At 48.5% G+C, this 23,153-nt stretch overlaps 1 protein-coding gene across 1 annotated transcript in view; it reads left to right on the forward strand.

The window, feature by feature from the left end:
* Window positions 1-22,428: 22,428 nt before the first annotated feature.
* The window catches only part of LOC128689793 (uncharacterized), a 137,354-nt gene continuing 136,629 nt past the window's right edge, over window positions 22,429-23,153 (forward strand). Inside the window, exon 1 of the mRNA XM_053778271.2 lies at window positions 22,429-22,559. The gene's annotated coding sequence lies outside the window, so the exon portion shown is untranslated. The remainder of the gene's footprint in view (window positions 22,560-23,153) is intronic.

Below are 23,153 nucleotides of genomic sequence, written 5' to 3' on the forward strand. Positions count from 1 at the left end.
CTCTCACAGCAACACTGTCATACACTGACAACACTACAGCCAGGCTACAGTCTCACAGCAACACTGACATACACTAACAACACTGCAGCCAGGGTACACTCTCACAGCAACACTGTCATACACTGACAACACTGAAGCCAGGCTACACTCTCACAGCAACACTGGCATACACTGACAACACTGCAGCGTGGCCGCGCAAACTGTGTTTCAGCAGGTGTTGTAGGCGGAGTGACCGCGCAAACTGTGTTCCAGCAGGTGTTGTAGGCGGCGTGACCGCGCAAACTGTGTTCCAGCAGGTGTTGTAGGCTGCGTGACCGCGCAAACTGTGTTCCAGCAGGTGTTGTAGGCGGCGTGACCGCGCAAACTGTGTTCCAGCAGGTGTTGTAGGCGGCGTGACCGCGCAAACTGTGTTCCAGCAGGTGTTGTAGGCGGCGTGACCGCGCAAACTGTGTTTCAGCAGGTGTTGTAGGCGGCGTGACCGCGCAAACTGTGTTCCAGCAGGTGTTGTAGGCGGCGTGACCGCCCAAACTGTGTTCCAGCAGGTGTTGTAGGCGGCGTCACCGCGCAAACTGTGTTCCAGCAGGTGTTGTAGGCGGCGTGACCGCCCAAACTGTGTTCCAGCAGGTGTTGTAGGCGGCGTGACCGCGCAAACTGCTCCTAGCACTAGCAGAATCCGTAGTAATAATAGTTTTAGCAGTTGTTATATTGCTTGCACTACTAGCGTTAGCTTAGTAATACTGGAAGATGGAGTAATAGTAGTTGTATCAGTAGTAATAGTTGTAGAGTTAGTTGTAGAACCAACAGTAGTAGTTCTAGTTGTTGCAATAGTTGTTGCAGAAGCCATTGTTGTTGCAGAGGTTTTAGTGGCAGTAATAGTCAGCTTGCAGGACAAACTAAGTCAACGTTGTAGATTCTAGTAATGTGAACATCATTAGTTTCTTACCACCTTTATTTAGTAGATACATAGCAGCAAGAAGATGCTAGCTGGGTTCCCCTGTCACATTCAGGGAGGTGGTGGGTCAGGGTCTGCCTGTCACATTCAGGGAGGTGGTGGGTCAGGGTCTGGCTGTCACATTCAGGGAGGTGGTGGGTCAGGGTCTGGCTGTCACATTCAGGGAGGTGGTGGGTCAGGGTCTGGATGTCACATTCAGGAAGGTGGTGGGTCAAGGTCTGGCTGTCACATTCAGGAAGGTGGTGGGTCAGGGTCTGGCTGTCACATTCAGGGAGGTGGTGGGTCAGGGTCTGGCTGTCACATTCAGGAAGGTGGTGGGTCAAGGTCTGGCTGTCACATTCAGGAAGGTGGTGGGTCAGGGTCTGGCTGTCACATTCAGGGAGGTGGTGGGTCAGGGTCTGGCTGTCACATTCAGGAAGGTGGTGGGTCAAGGTCTGGCTGTCACATTCAGGAAGGTGGTGGGTCAGGGTCTGGCTGTCACATTCAGGGAGGTGGTGGGTCAGAGTTTGGCTGTCACATTCAGGGCGGTGGTGGGTTAGGGTCTGGCTATCACATTCAGGGAGGTGGTGGGTCAGGGTCTGGCTGTCACATTCAGGGCGGTGGTGGGTCAGGGTCTGGCTGTCACATTCAGGGAGGTGGTGGGTCAGGGTCTGGCTGTCACATTCAGGGAGGTGGTGGGTCAGGGTCTGGCTGTCACATTCAGGAAGGTGGTGGGTCAGGGTCTGGCTGTCACATTCAGGACGGGGGTGGGTCAGGGTTTGGCTGTCACATTCAGGGCGGTGGTTGGTCAGGATTTGGCTGTCACATTCAGGGCGGTGGTGGGTCAGGGTTTGGCTGTCACATTCAGGGCGGTGGTGGGTCAAGGTTTGGCTGTCACATTCAGGGCGGTGGTGGGTCAAGGTTTGGCTGTCACATTCAGGGCGGTGGTGGGTCAAGGTTTGGCTGTCACATTCAGGGCGGTGGTGGGTCAGGGTCTGGTTGTCACATTCAGGGCGGTGGTGGGTCAGGGTCTGGCAGTCACATTCAGGGCGGTGGTGGGTCAGGGTCTGGCTGTCACATTCAGGGAGGTGGTGGGTCAGGGTCTGGCAGTCACATTCAGGGAGGTGGTGGGTAAGGGTTTGGCAGTCACATTCAGGGAGGTGGTGGGTCAGGGTCTGGCTGTCACATTCAGGGCGGTGGTGGGTCAGGGTCTGGCTGTCACATTCAGGGCGGCGGTGGGTCAGGGTCTGGCTGTCACATTCATGGAGGAGGTGGGTCAGGGTCTGGCTGTCACATTAAGGGCGGTGGTGGGTCAGGGTCTGGCTGTCACATTCAAGGAGGTGGTGGGTCAGGGTCTGGCTGACACATTCAGGGAGGTGGTGGGTCAGGGTCTGGCAGTCACATTCAGGGAGGTGGTGGGTCAGGGTCTGACTGTCACATTCAGGGAGGTGGTGGGTCAGGGTCTGGTTGTCACATTCAGGGGGGTGGTGGGTCAGGGTCTGGTTTTCACATTCAGGGCGGTGGTGGGTCAGGGTCTGGTTGTCACATTCAGGGCGGTGGTGGGTCAGGGTCTGGTTGTCACATTCAGGGCGGTGGTGGGTCAGGGTCTGGTTGTCACATTCAGGGCGGTGGTGGGTCAGGGTCTGGTTGTCACATTCAGGGCGGTGGTGGGCCAGGGTCTGGTTATCACATTCAGGGAGTTGGTGGGTCAGGGTTTGGTTGTCACATTCAGGGAGGTGGTGGGTCAGGGTCTGGTTGTCACATTCAGGGCGGTGGTGGGTCAGGGTCTGGTTGTCACATTCAGGGCGGTGGTGGGTCAGGGTCTGGTTGTCACATTCAGGGCGGTGGTGGGTCAGGGTCTGGTTGTCACATTCAGGGCGGTGGTGGGTCAGGGTCTGGTTGTCACATTCAGGGCGGTGGTGGGTCAGGGTCTGGCTGTCACATTCAGGGAGGTGGTGGGTCAGGGTCTGGTTGTCACATTCAGGGCGGTGGTGGGTCAGGGTCTGGCTGTCACATTCAGGGAGGTGGTGGGTCAGGGTCTGGCTGTCACATTCAGGGCGGTGGTGGGTCAAGGTCTGGTTGTCACATTCAGGGCGGGGGTGGGTCAAGGTCTGGTTGTCACATTCAGGAAGGTGGTGGGTCAGGGTCTGGCTGTCACATTCAGGGCGGTGGTGGGTCAGGGTCTGGTTGTCACATTCAGGAAGGTGGTGGGTCAGGGTTTGGTTGTCACATTCAGGGAGGTGGTGGGTCAGGGTCTGGCTGTCACATTCAGGGAGGTGGTGGGTCAGGGTCTGGCTGTCACATTCAGGAAGGTGGTGGGTCAGGGTCTGGTTGTCACATTCAGGGAGGTGGTGGGTCAGGGTCTGGCAGTCACATTCAGGGAGGTGGTGGGTCAGGGTCTAGCTGTCACATTCAGGAAGGTGGTGGGTCAGGGTCTGGCTATCACATTCAGGGAGGTGGTGGGTCAGGGTCTTGCTGTCACATTCAGGGAGGTGGTGGGTCAGGGTCTTGCAGTCACATTCAGGGAGGTGGTGGGTCAGGGTCTGGCTGTCACATTCACGAAGGTGGTGGGTCAGGGTCTGGTTGTCACATTCAGGAAGGTGGTGGGTCAGGGTCTGGCTGTCACATTCAGGGAGGTGGTGGGTCAGGGTCTGGCTGTCACATTCAGGGCGGTGGTGGGTCAGGGTCTGGTTGTCACATTCAGGGAGGTGGTGGATCAGGTTCTGGCTGTCACATTCAGGGCGGTGGTGGGTTAGGGTCTGGCTGTCACATTCAGGGCGGTGGTGGGTCAGGGTCTGGCTGTCACATTCAGGGCGGTGGTGGATCAGGGTCTGGCTGTCACATTCAGGGAGGTGGTGGGTCAGGGTCTGGTTGTCACATTCAGGGCGGTGGTGGGTCAGGGTCTGGTTGTCACATTCAGGGCGGTGGTGGGTCAGGGTCTGGCTGTCACATTCAGGGCGGTGGTGGCTCAGGGTCTGGCTGTCACATTCAGGAAGGTGGTGGGTCAGGGTCTGGTTGTCACATTCTGGGCGGTGGTGGGTCAGGGTCTGGCTGTCACATTCAGGGCGGTGGTGGGTCAGGGTCTGGCTGTCACATTCAGGGCGGTGGTGGGTCAGGGTCTGGCTGTCACATTCAGGGCGGTGGTGGGTCAGGGTCTGGCTGTCACATTCAGGGCGGTGGTGGGTCAGGGTCTGGCTGTCACATTCAGGGCGGTGGTGGGTCAGGGTCTGGCTGTCACATTCAGGGCGGTGGTGGGTCAGGGTCTGGTTGTCACATTCAGGGCGATGATGGGTCAGGGTTTGTCATTCAGGGAGGTGGTGGGTCAGGGTCTGGCTGTCACATTCAGGGCAGTGGTGGGTCAGGGTCTAGTTGTCACATTTAGGGCAGTGGTGGGTCAGGGTCTGGTTGTCACATTCAGGGCGGTGATAGGTCAGGGTTTGTCACATTCAGGGCGGTGGTGAGTCAGGGTCTGGCTGTCACATTCAGGACGGTGGTGGGTCAGGGTTTGTCACATACAGGGCGGTGGTGAGTCAGGGTCTGGCTGTCACATTCTGGGAGGTGGTGGGTCAGGGTCTGGTTGTCACATTTAGGGCAGTGGTGGGTCAGGGTCTGGCTATCACATTCAGGACGGTGGTGGGTCAGGGTCTGGTTGTCACATTCAGGGCGGTGATGGGTCAGGGTTTGACACATTCAGGGCGGTGGTGAGTCAGGGTCTGGCTGTCACATTCAGGGCGGTGGTGGGTCAGGGTTTGTCACATTCAGGGCGGTGGTGAGTCAGGGTCTGGCTGTCACATTCAGGGAGGTGGTGGGTCAGGGTTTGTCACATACAGGGCGGTGGTGAGTCAGCGTCTGGCTGTCACATTCAGGGCGGTGGTGGGTCATGGTCTGGTTGTCACATTTAGGGCAGTGGTGGGTCAGGGTCTAGCTGTCACATTCAGGGAGGTGGTGGGTCAGGGTCTGGTTGTCACATTTAGGGCAGTGGTGGGTCAGGGTCTGGCTGTCACATTCAGGGCGGTGGTGAGTCAGGGTCTGGCTGTCACATTCAGGGCAGTGTTGGGTCAGGGTCTGGCTGTCACATTCAGGGCGGTGGTGGGTCAGGGTCTGGCTGTCACATTCAGGGAGGTGGTGGGTCAGAGTCTGTCTGTCACATTCAGGGCGGTGGTGGATCAGGGTCTGGCTGTCACAATCAGGGAGGTGGTGGGTCAGGGTCTGGCAGTCACATTCAGGGCGGTGGTGGGTCAGGGTCTTGCTGTCACATTCAGGGAGGTGGTAGGTCAGGGTCTGTCTGTCACATTCAGGGAGGTGGTGGGTCAGGGTCTGGCAGTCACATTCAGGGCGGTGGTGGGTCAGGGTCTTGCTGTCACATTCAGGGAGGTGGTAGTTAGGGTCTGACTGTCACATTCCGGGAGGTGATGGGTCAGGGTCTGGCTGTCACATTCAGGGAGGTGGTGGGTCAGGGTCTGGTTGTCACATTCAGGGCAGTGGTGGGTCAGGGTCTGGTTGTCACATTTAGGGCAGTGGTGGGCAGGGTCTGGCTGTCACATTCAGGGCGGTGGTGGGTCAGGGTCTGACTGTCACATTCAGGAAGGTGATGGGTCAGGATCTGGCTGTCACATTCAGGGAGGTGGTGGGTCACTGTCTGGCTGTCACATTCAGGGAGGTGGTGGGTCAGGGTCTGGCTGTCACATTCAGGGCGGTGGTGGGTCAGGGTCTGACTGTCACATTCAGGGAGGTGGTGGGGCAGGGTCTGGCTGTCACATTCAGACCTGTGGTGGGTCAGGGTCTTGCTGTCACATTCAGGGAGGTGGTGGGTTAGGGTCTGGCTGTCACATTCCGGGAGGTGATGGGTCAGGGTCTGGCTGTCACATTCAGGGAGGTGGTGGGTCAAGGTCTGGTTGTCACATTTAGGTCAGTGGTGGGTCAGGGTCTTGCTGTCACATTCAGGGAGGTGGTTGGTCAGGGTCTGGTTGTCACATTCAGGGCAGTGGTGGGTCAGGGTCTGGTTGTCACATTTAGGGCAGTGGTGGGTCAGGGTCTGGCTGTCACATTCAGGGCGGTGGTGGGTCAGGGTCTGGCTGTCACATTCAGGGCGGTGGTGGGTCAGGGTCTGTCTGTCACATTCAGGGAAGTGGTGGGGCAGGGTCTGTCTGTCACATTCATGGCGGTGGTGGGTCAGGGTCTGGCTGTCACATTCAGGGCGGTGGTGGGTCAGGGTCTGGCTTTCGCATTCAGGGAAGTGGTGGGGCAGGGTCTGGCTGTCACATTTAGGGCGGTGGTGGGTCAGGGTCTGGCTGTCACATTCAGGGAGGTGGTGGGTCAGGGTCTGGTTGTCACATTCATTGCGGTGGTGGGTCAGGGTCTGGCTGTCACATTCAGGGAGGTGGTGGGTCAGGATCTGGCTGTCACATTCAGGGAGGTGGTGGGTCACTGTCTGGCTGTCACATTCAGGGAGGTGGTGGGTAGGGTCTGGCTGTCACATTCAGGGCGGTGGTGGGTCAGGGTCTGACTGTCACATTCAGGGAGGTGGTGGGGCAGGGTCTGGTTGTCACATTCAGGGCGGTGGTGGGTCAGGGTCTTGCTGTCACATTCAGGGAGGTGTTGGGTTAGGGTCTGGCTGTCACATTCCGGGAGGTGATGGGTCAGGGTCTGGCTGTCACATTCAGGGAGGTGGTGGGTCAAGGTCTGGTTGTCACATTTAGGTCAGTGGTGGGTCAGGGTCTTGCTGTCACATTCAGGGAGGTGGTTGGTCAGGGTCTGGTTGTCACATTCAGGGCAGTGGTGGGTCAGGGTCTGGTTGTCACATTTAGGGCAGTGGTGGGTCAGGGTCTGTCTGTCACATTCATGGCGGTGGTGGGGCAGGGTCTGTCTGTCACATTCAGGGAGGTGGTGGGTCAAGGTCTGGTTGTCACATTTAGGTCAGTGGTGGGTCAGGGTCTTGCTGTCACATTCAGGGAGGTGGTTGGTCAGGGTCTGGTTGTCACATTCAGGGCAGTGGTGGGTCAGGGTCTGGTTGTCACATTTAGGGCAGTGGTGGGTCAGGGTCTGTCTGTCACATTCAAGGAAGTGGTGGGGCAGGGTCTGTCTGTCACATTCATGGCGGTGGTGGGTCAGGGTCTGGCTGTCACATTCAGGGCGGTGGTGGGTCAGGGTCTGGCTTTCGCATTCAGGGAAGTGGTGGGGCAGGGTCTGGCTGTCACATTTAGGGCGGTGGTGGGTCAGGGTCTGGCTGTCACATTCAGGGAGGTGGTGGGTCAGGGTCTGGTTGTCACATTCATTGCGGTGGTGGGTCAGGGTCTGGCTGTCACATTCAGGGAGGTGGTGGGTCAGGGTCTGATTGTCACATTCAGGGAGGTGGTGGATTAGGGTCTGGCTGTCACATTTAGGGCGGTGGTGGGTCAGGGTCTGGCTGTCACATTCAGGGCGGTGGTGGGTCAGGGTCTGGCTGTCACATTCAGGGAGGTGGTGGGTCAGGGTCTGGCTGTCACATTCATGGAGGTGGTGGGTCAGGGTCTGGTTGTCACATTCAGGGAGGTGGTGGGTCAGGGTCTGGCTGTCACATTCAGGGAGGTGGTGGGTTAGGGTCTGGCTGTCACATTCAGGGAGGTGGTGGGTCAGGATCTGGCTGTCACATTCAGGGAGGTGGTGGGTCACTGTCTGGCTGTCACATTCAGGGAGGTGGTGGGTCAGGGTCTGGTTGTCACATTCAGGGAGGTGGTGGGTCAGGGTCTGGCTGTCACATTCTGGGAGGTGGTGGGTTAGGGTCTGGCTGTCACATTCAGTGAGGTGGTGGGTCAGGGTCTGGCTGTCACATTCAGGGAGGTGGTGGGTCAGGGTCTGGCTGTCACATTCAGGAAGGTGGTGGGTCAATGTCTGGCTGTCACATTCAGGGAGGTGGTGGGTCAGGGTCTGGCTGTCACATTCAGGGCGGTGGTGGGTCAGGGTCTGGCTGTCACATTCAGGGAGGTGGTGGGTCAGGGTCTGGCAGTCACATTCAGGGAGGTGGTGGGTCAGGGTCTGGCTGTCACATTCAGGAAGGTGGTGGGTCAGGGTCTGGCTGTCACATTCAGGAAGGTGGTGGGTCTGGGTCTGGCTGTCACATTCAGGAAGGTGGTGGGTCAGGGTCTGGATGTCACATTCAGGGAGGTGGTGGGTCAGGGTCTGGCTGTCACATTCAGGGAGGTGGTGGGTCAGGGTCTGGCTGTCACATTCAGGGAGGTGGTGCGACAGGGTCTGGCTCTCACATTCAGGTGGTTCAGGGTCTGGCTGTCACATTCAGGGAGGTGGTGGGTGGTGGGTCAGGAAGGTCAATGTCTGGGAAGGTGGTGGGTCAGGGTCTGGCTGTCACATTCAGGAAGGTGGTGGGTCAGGGTCTGGCTGTCACATTCAGGGAGGTGGTGGGTCAGGGTCTGGCTGTCACATTCAGGGCGGTGGTGGGTCAGGGTCTGGCTGTCACATTCAGGAAGGTGGTGGGTCAGGGTCTGGCTGTCACATTCAGGGAGGTGGTGGGTCAGGGTCTGGATGTCACATTCAGGGAGGTGGTGGGTCAGGGTCTGGCTGTCACATTCAGGGAGGTGGTGGGTCAGGGTCTGGCTGTCACATTCAGGGAGGTGGTGGGTCAGGGTCTGGCTGTCACATTCAGGAAGGTGGTGGGTCAGGGTCTGGCTGTCACATTCAGGAAGGTGGTGGGTCAGGGTCTGGCTGTCACATTCAGGGAGGTGGTGGGTCAGGGTCTGGCTGTCACATTCAGGGCGGTGGTGGGTCAGGGTCTGGCTGTCACATTCAGGAAGGTGGTGGGTCAGGGTCTGGCTGTCACATTCAGGGAGGTGGTGGGTCAGGGTCTGGCTGTCACATTCAGGGAGTTGGTGGGTCAGTGTCTGGCTGTCACATTCAGGGAGTTGGTGGGTCAGGGTCTGGCTGTCACATTCAGGGAGGTGGTGGGTCAGGGTCTGGCTGTCACATTCAGGGAGGTGGTGGGTCAGGGTCTGGCTGTCACATTCAGGGAGGTGGTGGGTCAGGGTCTGGCTGTCACATTCAGGGAGGTGGTGGGTCAGGGTCTGGCTGTCACATTCAGGGAGGTGGTGGGTCAGGGTCTGGCTGTCACATTCAGGGAGGTGGTGGGTCAGGGTCTGGCTGTCACATTCAGGGAGGTGGTGGGTCAGGGTCTGGCTGTCACATTCAGGGAGGTGGTGGGTCAGGGTCTGGCTGGATTACGTTAGGGAGGGTAAAAGGAAGTTGTAATTCTTGCAATATTTTGGTAAATACATTTGGGAGGAGAGAGACTCTTGGCCACACACCCCTCACGTCTTAACTTAATGTACCTGCCTAAGATAAGCCAGCTGGGAAGTCTCTCTCTCTCTCTCTCTCTCTCTCTCTCTCTCTCTCTCTCTCTCTCTCTCTCTCTCTCTCTCTCTCTCTCTCTCTCTCTCTCTCTCTCTCTCTCTCTCTCTCTCTTTCTATCTATCTATCTCTCTCTCTCCAACTGAACTTACAGAGTTAGAAGGGGAGGGAGATTAACAGGGAGAAACAGAGATGGAAAAGGAAAGAAATACAGAAGAAGAGACAGGGAAACAAACGGGAAAAGACATAGAAAGAGAGAGAGAAAGAAAGAAAGAAAGAGAAGAAGAAAAAAAGCAACTACAGATATAAAAACTGTGAAAGTTTAGGGTGGCTAGTGCAGCAGGTAGCACATGACGTTGACGGAGGAACTTTCAAACTGGCGATATTTAAAGGAAATTTAGATATTCCCGTTCAGTCTATTGAGTCTTTCTTGAAATTCGGTTGTCAGAATATTTGAAAAATAAAGGTGGCAGTCATTTTTTAAAGCTGGAAATAATTTTGCTATTTATAGTTGAATTTCCACACATTAACACATCACTAATATCGGTGATCTCAAGTGCTAGTTGAACTGATCAACATGTGAAAATTGACCTTCTTCGTGATTTAAGTTTATTCGACTGCCGTCATCAACGATGTTTGGTAAGACGACACAAGTGACATTAGTTGCACTTGTTTCCTTTAAGTAACATTTCATTTTATTTTATTTTTTTATTAACACATCAGCCGTTTCCCACCAAGTCAGGGTGACCCGAAAAAGAAAAACTTTCATCATTCACTCCATCACTGTCTTGCCAGAGGCATGCTTACACTACAGTTATAAAACTGCAACATTAACACTCCTCCTTCAGAGTGCAGGCACTGTACTTCCCATCTCCAGGACTCATGTCTGGCCTGCCGGTTTCCCTGAATCCCTTCATAAACATTACCCTGCTCACACTCTAACACCACGTCAAGTCCTAAAAACCATTTGTCTCCAATCGCTCCTATCTAACATGTTCACGCATGCTTGCTGGAAGTCCAAGCCCTTCTCCCACAAAACCTCCTTTACCCCCTCCCTCCAATCTTTCCTAGGCCTACCCCTACTCCGCCTTCCCTCCACTACAGATTTATACACTCTTGAATTCATTCTATTTTGTTCCTCTCTACATGTCCAAACCACCTCAACAATCCCTCCTCAGCCCTCTGGATAATATTTTTGATAATCCCGCATCTCCTCCTAATTTCCAAACTACGAATTCTCTGCATTATATTCACACTACACATTGCCCTCAGACACGACATCTCCACTGCCTCCAGCCTTCTTCTTGTTGCAACATTCATCACCCATGTTTCATACCCAAATAAGAGCGTGGTATAACTATTCTCTCATACATTCCCCTCTTTGCTTACATGGACAAAGTTCTTTGTCTCCACAGACTCCTAAGTGCGCCACTCACCTTTTTCCCCTCATCAATTCTATGATTCACCTCATCTTGCATAAACCCATCTACTGACACGTCCACTCCTAAATATATGAATACGTTCACCTTCTCCATACTCTCTCCATCCTGATAGCCAATCTTTCATTACCTAATTTTTTTGTTATCCTCATCAACTTACTCTTTCCTATATTCACTTTTAATTTTCTTGTTTTACATAGCCTACCAAACTCATCCACCAACCTCTGCAACTTCTCTTTAGAATCTTCCAGAAGCACAGTGTCATCAGCAAAGAGCAACTGTGACAACTCCCACTTTGTGCTAGATTCTTTGTCATTCAACCCCAAACCTCTTGCCAACACCCTCTTGCCAACACTTCTCTTACAATCCCATCTATAAATATACTGAACAACCATGGTGATATCATACATCCTTATCTAAGGCCTACTTTTACTGGGAAATAATCTCCCCCTCTTCTACATAGTCTAACCTGAGCCTCAATAACCTCGTAAAAACTTTTCACTGCTTTCAATAACTTACTTCCTATTCCATATATTTGCAGCATCTACCACAATGCCCCCCCCCCATCCACCCTGTCATACACCTTTTCCAAATCTATAAATGTCACAAAAACTTCTTTACCCTTGCCTAGATACTGTTCATTTAAGTATTTTACTGTAAACACTTGGGCTATACACCCTCTACCCTTCCTAAAGCCTCCTTGTTCATCTGCTCTCCTGCTCTCCGTCTTACTCGTAATTATTTCAGTAATAACTCTCCCATACACTTTACCAGGTATACTCAACAGACTTATTCCCATATAATTTCTGCATTCTCTTTTGTCCCCTTTGCCTTTATACAAAGGAACTATGCATGTTCTCTGCCAATCCCTAGGTACCTTACCCTCTTCTATACGTTTATTAAATAAAAGAGCACCAACCACCCCAGAACTATTTCCCCACCTGCTTTTAACATTTCTATCTTACCCCATCAATCCCAGCAGCTCTAGACCCTTTCATTCTACCTACTGCCTCACATACTGTCGGTAATTCTACTAGCATTATTTCTTCATCAAGAACATCATGAGGAAGAATCTCACATAGTTGAATTTATAAACCCAGGAGACACTTCCACCACAGTATAGCTACTAACCAACCACTCTATAGTATCTCTTATTCAATCAGGTGTATTACCTGGAGTTTACCTTGAGAGAGTTCCGGGGTCAACGCCCCCGCGGCCCGGTCTGTGACCAGGCCTCTTGATGGATCAGAGCCTTAGCTGCTGACTACAGAGCGAAGAATACAAGTCTGATCATCTTTACTGGATTTCACGGTGAAATGGGTGAGATCGCTACAAACAATACTCCAATATTGTGAATGAACCAAAGTTCTTTTTTTTTATAGTATGAGTGGACTGGCCTGGTACAGGTAAATCTTTTTCTCAGCTTCAAACGTCACCAAAACACGAGGAAAACATACGATGAAAGCAACACAATGGACAAGTTGGCGAGAAAAGTATTTACCGACCACAACAGTGATGAATCTGGCAGCTGAGAAGCCCTCAGTGGTGAAGATATATTGAGAGACGAAGACTCGAGGTCACACTCCTTATGTTTGCATCTTGTGTTGATCTTGGAGCTGACCAGACTGACGCTGATCTAAGAGACGCAGACGTTCTACTGAATCATAATGCACTGGTTTACAATTCACTTCAGTCATTATTTTTATTGACTCATACGGGCTTGTCGCTTTATCAAGAATCTAATAACTACATCGTCCAACAACAGCCAGAAGTGTCTACAAAGCTTTGCAAAGAAAACTTGTGTCCAAATCTAAAAAAAACTTTTTGCAATAGCCATCGTTAAAATTCATAAGCAGAAGAGTGGCACCATCAAAAGTGACTAAGGTGCACGTAAAAGCTGCCTACAAACTTTGGCAAAGCAGTGAAACTCTCAACATTACTACAGGAGATGGTTAAACTTTTTTTTTTAAATCCACTGACCTCTTCTTTTAGACTATTACTGCGAATCACACCATCCTTGCGCTAACTGACCTGTACAAAGACCTGTTTGTTATTCATGGATGGACTACAGGATGAAGACCAGTGCTCATTCCATTAGTCAATACAGAAAGACTGTATCCCTTTCAACAAACATGAGGAAATTGATACTGAAATAAAATTGTCATTTGTTCTTTCGTCATCATCTCTATTTTAAAACCGACAGTGAGACTTGCATGATTTTATTCCAGCATAATATCCGATCAGTCCCTGCATTCCCTCAGTAAAAATAGACACATTAAAACTTAGGAGTCTCAGATGAATGAAATAATGGAGGTATATGTTATCATACAAATGATTCAGCACTGGTCGTCACACTAACGCAAACGTATGTCTAATACAATTGATGACTACACCGGAGAAGTCCTCGTTCTGAAGGTAGAATCTCCCTACAATAGGTACAAGAGACCTCATGATGTATACCGAACCTCAGTTTCAAATATCAATCCAAAGAGGGTATATTGGGAACAGCAGAAGCCTTATAAGAATCACCAATATGAGTATTCCGGCAAACTGGATTATTATTATCCGCAAGAAAACACGGTGATGTTTTTATTCATTCTTGCTGACAAAACATCTGAAGCAAGCACAACAAGCACTGTCAGCAACCATCTGCAAACAATGTGTTGACCGATGCACCCATAAAGAGGAAAACAAAGATTGTCGTACAAATCAAACAAGATGGGATAGAAACAACAAGAAACTCATTACACTGGTCCACTATTGCTGGTGCGGGGGTGTAATGCTCAACACGAGCTGAAAGTAATAGTTGTAGAATTACCGACAGAATGTTAGATATGTGGACACACATGTCAATAATTAGTTGCATCTGTGTCCATTTACTTAACACAAACGAAAAAGCCTGAAAATTGTATTGTAATATGTTTGACTGTATGGAACTTTGTCATTTTTTGTACATGAATGGTATACAATACCGACAAGAGGAAAATTAGACCCATGTGCAACATCTGGGTTTGTTTACTATAGACGTTTCGCCATCCAGTGGCTTTACCAATACAAATTCAAGGACATGACTGGAAGACAGAAGAACTATATACACGTGTGATAAATGGTTTTGAAAACCGACAAGTTGAAGATTGAGACACTTATGCAACATATCGGAACCTTTATTGAATCTTTCTTCAATAAAGATTCCCATTTGTAGCATGTCTCAATCTTGAACTATATACACGACTACGGTGCTTTTCACACCAACTCCAAGGCTGAGGGACTGATTACCTCATCTTTTGTATATAGTTCTACTGTCTTCCAATCATGTCCTTGAATTTGCAATGATAAAGCCACTGGATGGCGAGACGTCTACAATTAAGATACCCAGATGTTGCACATGTGTCTAATTTGTTATTTTTGTTATGCATTTGTACAGTATAATGAATTTACGTAAAGAAAGATTTTTTTTTTTTTATAACATACACCATACTTAATATCTATGCATAATACATCACCAGTAATTGCTAGTAAGAATTATTATGTGGTTCTTCAACCTTAAATACCTCAAATATTTATCATAAGATTTTAAAAAAAATCTTACGCGATAGAGCAAACAATGAAACAGACACAAGTGCAGTATAATGCGATCCTATATTGACTATATTTCGACCACACGGTCTATTTTTTTCATCGCGTCGGTATTTTATTCCATTCATCTCCATAAAGTAAACAGTTCAGACTAGTGGTCAACGCAACAAAGTTAGCTTTAAACAACCAACTTGGTGTCAGAACTTGATAAAAAGTTAAATTTTGTTTGCGTGTGTAATCAGTGAGCGACTCTGATGTAGAAGGTTAAGACACATGTGCAACACTTAGGTATCTTTATTGATGACGCGTTTTGCCTACGTTTCGTAGACTTCTTCAGTCAAATACAATAGGAGCAGTAGTAATGAAATAAAGGTGATGTAATCAATCCTTGGACTATTAGATCATCTTTTGTGTATATTGCTACATTCTTCACATTATGTCCTTGTAATGTTTTGATAAAGCCATTGATTGGCGAAACATCTACAAATAAAGATACCCAGATGTTGTACATGTGTCTAATTCTTCGTCTTGTCGGAACTGTATATCATTCATATACATCAAGGAAAATCAGGCGACACGAGTCTTGTGAACGAGGCAGCTCCTGCAACACAGTCTGGGAACCACTGATGACCTACCTCTGATATACCTGTGACCGGTTTCAAGGGATCTTCAACCCTCGCAGCCCTGCTTGGCTAGGCTTGCTTGTTGACTCTCTAGTCAGCCAAGCTGTTGGCGTTAGCCTACTGCAAGGTGAATGGTAGAGGAGTGTGTGTCATGAAGTTTCTAGCACCTTCACAATACTGAATCATCCCAGTGACTGACTTAAAGCTCCCGGACATGCTTGTGGTAGTCATGCAAGACCGGTTCAGCCCTGCTACACATAAGAACATATAAAGGAGAATTGAAGCAAACATACTAGCCACCCACACCCACTCATGTCACACCCACCCACACCCACTCATGTACTCGTCTAACCTATTTTTAAAGCTACATAAGGTTTTAACTTCAGTGACACTGCTTGAGAGTTTGTTCCGTTCCACTCATCCACAACTCTATTTCCAAACCAATGCTTTCCTATATACTTTCTAAATCTAAATTTTTCCATCTTGAACCAATTGCTGAGAGTCCTGTTTTGGTTAGATATTTTTAGCACGTTATTTACATCCCATTTATTTATCCCTGCTTTCAATTTATACACCTCAATCATATCTCCCCTAGTTCTACGTCTTTATAGAGAGTGCAGATTCAGTTCCCTTAGCTTATCCTCATAGGAAAAAAATCTGATACATGGGATCAACTTGGTCATCCTTCTCTACGTTATCCTGCACATTTATATCCTTTCAGTAACATAGTGACCACAGCGGTGAAGTATAATCTAAATGAGGCCTGACCAACTACATATAGAGTTGAAGAATAACTTGAGGACTCCTGTTATTTGTACTTGTGAGGGTTATGGTTGCTCAGACTCGCAGGAATCATTAGCATGTTACTAAGACACATGTGCAACATCTGGGTATCTTTATTGTAGACGTTTCGCCATCCAGTGACTTTATCAATAGAAATTCTAGGACATAACTTGAAGACAGTAGGACTATATACAGAAGATGAGGTAATCAGTCCCTCAACCTAGGAGTAGGTGCGAAGAGCACCACGACTATGGTGCTCTTCGCACCTACTCCTAGGTTCATCTTCTGTATATAGTCCTACTGTCTTCAAGTTATGTCCTAGAATTTGTATTGATAAAGCCACTGGATGGCGAAACGTCTACAATAAAGATGCCCAGATGTTGCACATGTGTCTTCATTTCATCTTGTCGGTATTATATACCATTCTTTCACAGCAAGTTACTAGCCGCACTACCATCTAGCGGGCTGAGGCTAAACTTCAGTTCTTCGGGTCTGAGATACTTTAATTTCTGCTCCTGGTAATATTACCCTTACCTGGTGTGGGTTGAAGTTTGGAGGGTTACTTCACCTTCACTCATCTTCTGATCAGGTAAGGTAATCTACCAGGAGTATTTCTGTTCATTGCTACTGATTTTCCTGGTTACCAGTAATGACATTGAATTAGAGTACCACCCTTTGCCTTTCTTCAATGTTATACTTATTTAATCCTTATGTAACCAGTAATGTCCCACTACGTCCTGTAGACGTAGTGGGACATTACGACTCCTCACCTCTGAAATCTGAATTGTAGTGCTACGACCAAGTAGTGACAGGATTTTCAGAACATGAGACGAACACCGCCACCCAGGATAACCAACACCATTTCTTCAAAACATCAGAAGACCATCCTGGACATTAGATACTCCTGTCCCAACACCATACTGGAACCACAGCGGCCATTCTTTATTTTATTTATTTTTAATTAAAATCCTTAGAAAATTATCTTCGTTATTATTCCTCAAGTCATTCACTCGTTTATTTTTCCATTCTTTTGTTCAGGCGGAAGGCGTTCCCCTGACATACTACTTGACGAGTAAGACCAGAGTTCATTTACCTGGCTATATTATAGTCGTGGTAGTTTCGGACTCTTTAGTGCTTTGCAGGCTATCAATTTGATTCACCCCATCCCTTAATTCTTCGTATTATTTCTAGTAAAAACAAAGACGCCGTTTTTTGATGGGTCCCTGGATGTTCAGAGCAACGAACAGGGGGACTCTGCTGCGCGGTCAGTTGTTCATGACCTCCGTATTTCAGATTATTTTGCAGTAATCTCTAGACAACTTCGCAACAGTTAGCAACAACGCTGGTCTGAGTTAATTCGTAATAAATTAGTTTATCAACCCTTGTTTAGCTTTATGATCTGATCGTTGTCGTGTTTGGGAAACTGCGCTGTCCAGTCTTGTATCGGACACACCTCTCACTTATGAGTATCTCACAGAGAAGCGCCCAGCGCAACTCATTGAGAACTGTCAAGTTCAGTTTTCAGTTTGCCATATACTAACACTGTCCTGTCCACAGCACGCAGGATATACCTCCGGCCTCGTCACCCCTCTAACGCCCTTATTTTATGTGACCACCTCGCTGACAGCCCTACCTTTGATGCAGACTCCCTCTTTGACATTTTGTCAGTGACAGCTTTATTACAGTCTTTGATCTTATTTTTCCCTTTAGCATTCCTCACCTCCCTTACTGATGCTGCCACTGACATACTCTGCACCTTCGCTAGTCTTTGAACTGCCATAATACATAGTGCATCCTACCCTGCAGTACTGTATGACCCTTGTGGGTTTAGCACTTCTGATTGTATTATTATTATTAATATACTTTTTGATATGAGGCCAAGAATTTTATTCGCTTTATTGCAAACACTTACGCACTGTTGTCTTGGGTTTAGATTACTGCTAACCAGAATTCCTAAATCTTTTTCGCATTCAGAATGATTAAGATCTATATTATTTATAAGTGACATAGTTATTTTCTTTTCCATATATATTTATATTAAACTGTATTTGCCACTTCTCCGACCACTGCATCAGTCTTTTCAGATCTTCCTTTAGCGCTCTAGTGTCCTCGTCAGAATTAATCCGACCTATTTTAATGTCATCGCAAATTTGTTCATGTCGTCATAAGCAAGTTTGCCAGTGTATATTGTGAACAAAGGGCCCAACACTTACCCCTCTGGAATACCGTTTGTGGCGCGTTTCCCACTCTGATTTCTCCAAATTTATGCAAACACTCTGTTGCCTATCTGTCGACTGTGCCTTTAATGTATCCCTTTCCTTGTGTCTCTACTTTCCTCAACAATCTCCGATGTGGAACTCTTACAAAAGCCTAACCGAAGCCCATATACAAAATATTATATTCCTTATGACCTACTGACTCAAATATGCGAAAAAGTTAGTAAATTTGTAAGGCAGGAACGCCCTTTTGTAAAGCCGTGCTGAGATTCATTATTCAATTTATTACTTTCAAGGTGCGTCGAATAGCCTCGGCAATTATTGATTTCATCATTTTTTTCCACCATGGTGGCTAGGCAAATTGGTCTATAATCCGAAGCTAAGGGCCTGTCTCCTGCTTTGTAGATGGGTATAACATCTGCCATTTTCCACTTATCTGGTACTATGCCAGTTTACACCTGTCATACAAGACAGGTCTAGCCTTGCTACACGTGTCAAACAAGACAGATCCGGCCTTGCTACACGTGTCATACATGACAGGTCCAGACCTGCGACCTGCTACACGTGTAATGCATGACAGGTCCAGACCTGCTACATGCCATACATGACAGGTCCAGACCTGCTACACGTGTCATAAAAGACAGGTCCTGACCTGCTACACGTGTCATGGACGCCAGTCAGCAGAGGTCAAGAGCCAAGGCTCCCTTACCACGGACTGCTCTCAAAGAACACGCAGATCGTGTTGCCTGACAGGCAGGGAACATCTGGAGAGTCGGGCAGCTTGTGAACCAAGATTAATTGGTAATATGGTAGCGGGGTTCAATTATACTTCTTCGGAGGCTTCTTACTTTATTTGCTATGTCGTGGTGGATACACAGGCTTGTGTGTTTGCGCATGGCCGGGGAGGCCATCCCACGAGAGGGAGAACTAGTAGGCCTTCTGTCTTGCTGCTTGGCCGCTGTGTGAGTGAGAGTGTGGGCCCAGCATCCCACAGACTTGGGCAGGCCCAGAGGGCAGCACATAGTGGCGCGAAATATGGACAAAGCTGGCAGACAGCATAAGCTGTCTGTGCAGACAGTACAGGCTGTCTACAAACTGTCCACCAGCCAAGCACAGAGTCCTGCTGACTAGGAGGGTAGTGACGTGCCTTTTTTGGATCACCCGTTATGATGTAGCTATGTTTGACCACTGCTGCACATTAACGGCCCCCTTCCAGGCTGGCGACATTGCAGACCTGGAGAGTGTACAAAGAACTTTCAAGGCACGCATAAGTGCGATAAGGCACCTAAACTACTGGGAACGGTTGAAGGTCCTTGATCTGTATCCCCTCGATCGCAGGCGAGACACATGATAATATACACTTGGAAGGTCCTGGAGGGATTGGTACCAAACCTGCACACGAAAATCACTCAATATGAAAGCAAAAGACTCGGCAGGAGATGCAACATTCCCTCGATGAAAAGCAGGGGCGCCACGAGTACGCTGAGAGACAACACAATAAGTATTCGGGACCCAAGACTGTTCAAATGCCTCCCAGCATACATAAGGGGGATTACCAATAGACCCCAGGCACTGGACAGGCACCTAAAGTCAGTACCTGACCAGCCGGGCTGTGGTTCGTACGTCAGCTTGCGTGCGGCCAGCAGTAACAGCCTGAAATAAATAACAAAAAGGCACAATACCGTGACTGGAACGATACACAAATAACCCGACTTTGTCAATGGTCCAAGTCGGACCGAAACGTCGTCGTAAGCTTCTGTCTTGTATGTGCGGGTTATTTGTGTATAGTAACAGCCTGGTTGATCAGACCCTGATCCACCATGAGGCCTGGTCTCAGACCGAGCCGCGGGGGCGTTGACCCCCGAAACCCTTTCCAGGTAAACTCCAGGTAAACCCGTTGTGGCGTAGCTATGTTTGACCACCCGTTATGGCGTAGCAATCTTGGCCCACCCGTTGTGACGTAGTAATGTTGGCCCACCAGTTGTGACGTAGCTTTGTTGAACCACCCGTTGTGACGTAGCTGTATTGGACCCTCCGTTGTGACGTAGCTATGTTGGACCAGCCGTTGTGATGTAGCTATACTGAACCACCCTGCCATCCGTTGCCAGAATCTTATCAGGAGCGGGCAGTTGGCGCTTCAGAAATTTTCACTGTTTTCTTTCCTTGACAACACTAATATTACAACACAAACAACGGTCTGACGACACTGGAGTATAGGAGGATTAGGGGAGACATGATAACGACATACAAAATATTGCGAGGAATAGATAAGGTGGACAGAGAGAGGATGTTCCAGAGATGGGACACAGAAACAAGGGGTCACAATTGGAAGTTAGTCTCAGATGAGTCAAAGGGATGTTAGGAAGTATTTCTTCAGTCACAAAGGTGTCAGGAAGTAGAATAGTCTGGCAAGTGATGTAGTGGAGGAAGGAACCATACATAGTTTTAAGACGAGGTATGATAAAGCTCATGGAGCAGGGAGAGAGTGGACCTAGTAGCGATCAGCGAAGCGGCGGGGTGAGTACAAATAGGTGAGTACACACACACACACACACACACACACACACACACACACACGATCGTGCACCTTCTACATGGTGGAATTTTTCACTTTAGTTTTAGAGGTTAGAAATACAGTACCTACACTCTGAAGGATGAGTGGATTGTTGTGGTGTTAGTTGTGGTTGTGGCGGCGGCGGCGGCGACAGCTGATGCTTCAGGGCTACTCCGGCTTGTGTGCTATGAACCCTGCTCCCAGAAGTGTGGATTTTAAATGTTCAGTAACAGACACAAATGCAGATTCAGATACCTCTCAGCCTGCCTGTGGTGGCGTAGAGAAAGAAAATCGTAGCATGTAGAACATAAACACGAATGTCTGGGTCACAACCAAAGTCGTAGAGAAGGACTGGGAATGCAGGTTGACTAATAACACCTTCCTGAGCTAAATCCTGGTGGAGTCTGGTAGAGGCTAAGACCTGGGACAGTAGAGCAGAAAGTGCTCCAGTGTATCACCCACCATAGAGCTCAGCGGCTCAATTGAATCCTCTAGTCCAAGCATTTCTGGCATAACAGCTGTTGAGTGATGGTGAATTTACTGTCTTCATTGCATCACTTTACATTGGTCGAAAACGACCGTAGTGGTAAAAAAATACATTTCACTGAAAAATGGCAACTGTCTTGAATGGACAAAAATATCCTTTTTTTTTTTTGTCAGCTATAACTTTTCAACTTTCGTTTTGTTTAATTTAAACAAGACACTAATAAAACAATGACATCAATCATCTCGGTACTGAGAATATTCATGAACAGTTTCATGCATGACGCGCCGCTCACACATACTTTTTGATGTTTTATGTATTGCGATATTGCAGCAGCAGCAAGACTGGCATGAATATAAGCCCTGTGAGACATCAAAAGATATCCTAGGACGTAAATATACGATATATATCACGGGATATTCGAGGACATCATTCAATAACGCGAGATATCACAGGACATCACGGGATGCCAAATTATCCAAAGACCTGATTATCTTCGTTCGGAAAATCACTTAATTATAAGTCAGTCATGCATAACACAGCGCACAGGCTTTCAAATGACCACCAAACAATAACAGACCAACGAGGCAAAACACCTGTTCTTCCAGTATATTGCTCAACATGTGGGACAGATCGCCCGAGGAAGTATATGTCCAGTAATACTTAAGGTATTACTGGACATTAGGTATAATACGCAGTGTGCGTATTATACTTAAGGTATAATATGCACACTGCTTACTAAATACGGAAATATTTTAGGTAACAACAAAATCTCAAAAGTAAAAAAAATTAAAATAAATCTAATAAAAGAAACCATCTTTAAATGAATAATTTATAATGAATTGGGCGAACTGGAATCTATACATTGTTTTAAGGGTCTATGATAATGCGATTTCAGTAGGCCTGTAAAAATTTTAATCGGCTCCTGATAGTATATACCCAATATACATTTAAAATTATGTTCGATACGTTTTTCTTCCAACGCGTAGCTGATGTTTATAGTGCAGCAGCGCTGGGTCTCCCAGAGCTCTAATGTTTTGGGCTCAGTGTTGTGTTGATGGATAAGGTTCCATGAATAAGGTTTTTGTGTGTTGTGTTTACCTGTTGTATGCACTTTATACTGTATCTGTAATTCTGACAGTGACGACGTAACCGAGCCCATTTGACCAGGATCTTGGTGCCTCCCTGCTAGCACATGATAGTTGACCCTGTGTGACCCAGTTTGACCTATATCGGTATGTCTCATTAACAGTAACATGAATGTTGACCCTGTGTGATAACGTTTGACTTCGGCTATCACTACTCGTGCTTCCCCCAAAGTGACATGCAAGGTGACCTCGTCGGATTCCGTGTGACCCCACTTTATCTTCCACAACAGTACCTTGCTATCTGACCCTGTGTGACCCAGAATGAATGTGTTTGACCCAAAAAAATTTCTCCAACAGTGGCATGCTCGACGGTGACAGTGTCGAGGTGCCAGGCGGCACTGAGGACGCTGGTACAGTTCCCGTGGTTCCAGCCCACATGCCTGTGTCGGGAGCCACGCCTCGACCCCCAGTGTAACGCCTTCAGGGACCTCGTCTTCGACCACCCCTGTGTCTTTGTCACCAGGAAAGGTACAGTAATCTGAGCGTCCAGTTGAGTCTCGTTTCCTGGTGTCAGAATTTCTCGGGCAAACACGTAAGTGAAGTATTTCGTGAGTCCTCACTGGCAAGGGTAGGGTGTGATTTTCGCTCACCATGAGGCAGGCCAGAACGACATGGGTTCGAATCTTCGGGTAGTCGCAATGTTGTTATTGATTCAATACCACTCGTTCGTGGTTACAATAATATAAAATACTGCTCGTGAGGACCAGTACATTAAACGGAAATTAGAATGAAATTAGCTCAAAGGCACCCACACTTCTGTATGTCCTCGGATCAAGGTAAAACACCTAGCTCTGCTGGGTGTTTGATTCTTGTAGAATTGCGTGGTCCTCTGGGTTAGAGCATGTGTGATTTTCGCTCACCATGTGGCGGGCCAAAACGACATAGGTTTGAATCCTCGGCTAGTCGCAGTGTTCTTATTGATTCAGTACCACTCGCTCATGGTTACGAAAATATAAAATACTGCTCGTGAAGGCCAGTACACCAAACTGGGAATATAATGAAATTAGCTCCGAGGCACCCAAACCACCATATGTCCTCGGATCAAGGTAAAACACCTAGCTC

Source organism: Cherax quadricarinatus, chromosome 22 (assembly GCF_038502225.1).
Source record: "Cherax quadricarinatus isolate ZL_2023a chromosome 22, ASM3850222v1, whole genome shotgun sequence".
In the NCBI taxonomy this organism is placed as follows: domain Eukaryota; kingdom Metazoa; phylum Arthropoda; class Malacostraca; order Decapoda; family Parastacidae; genus Cherax; species Cherax quadricarinatus.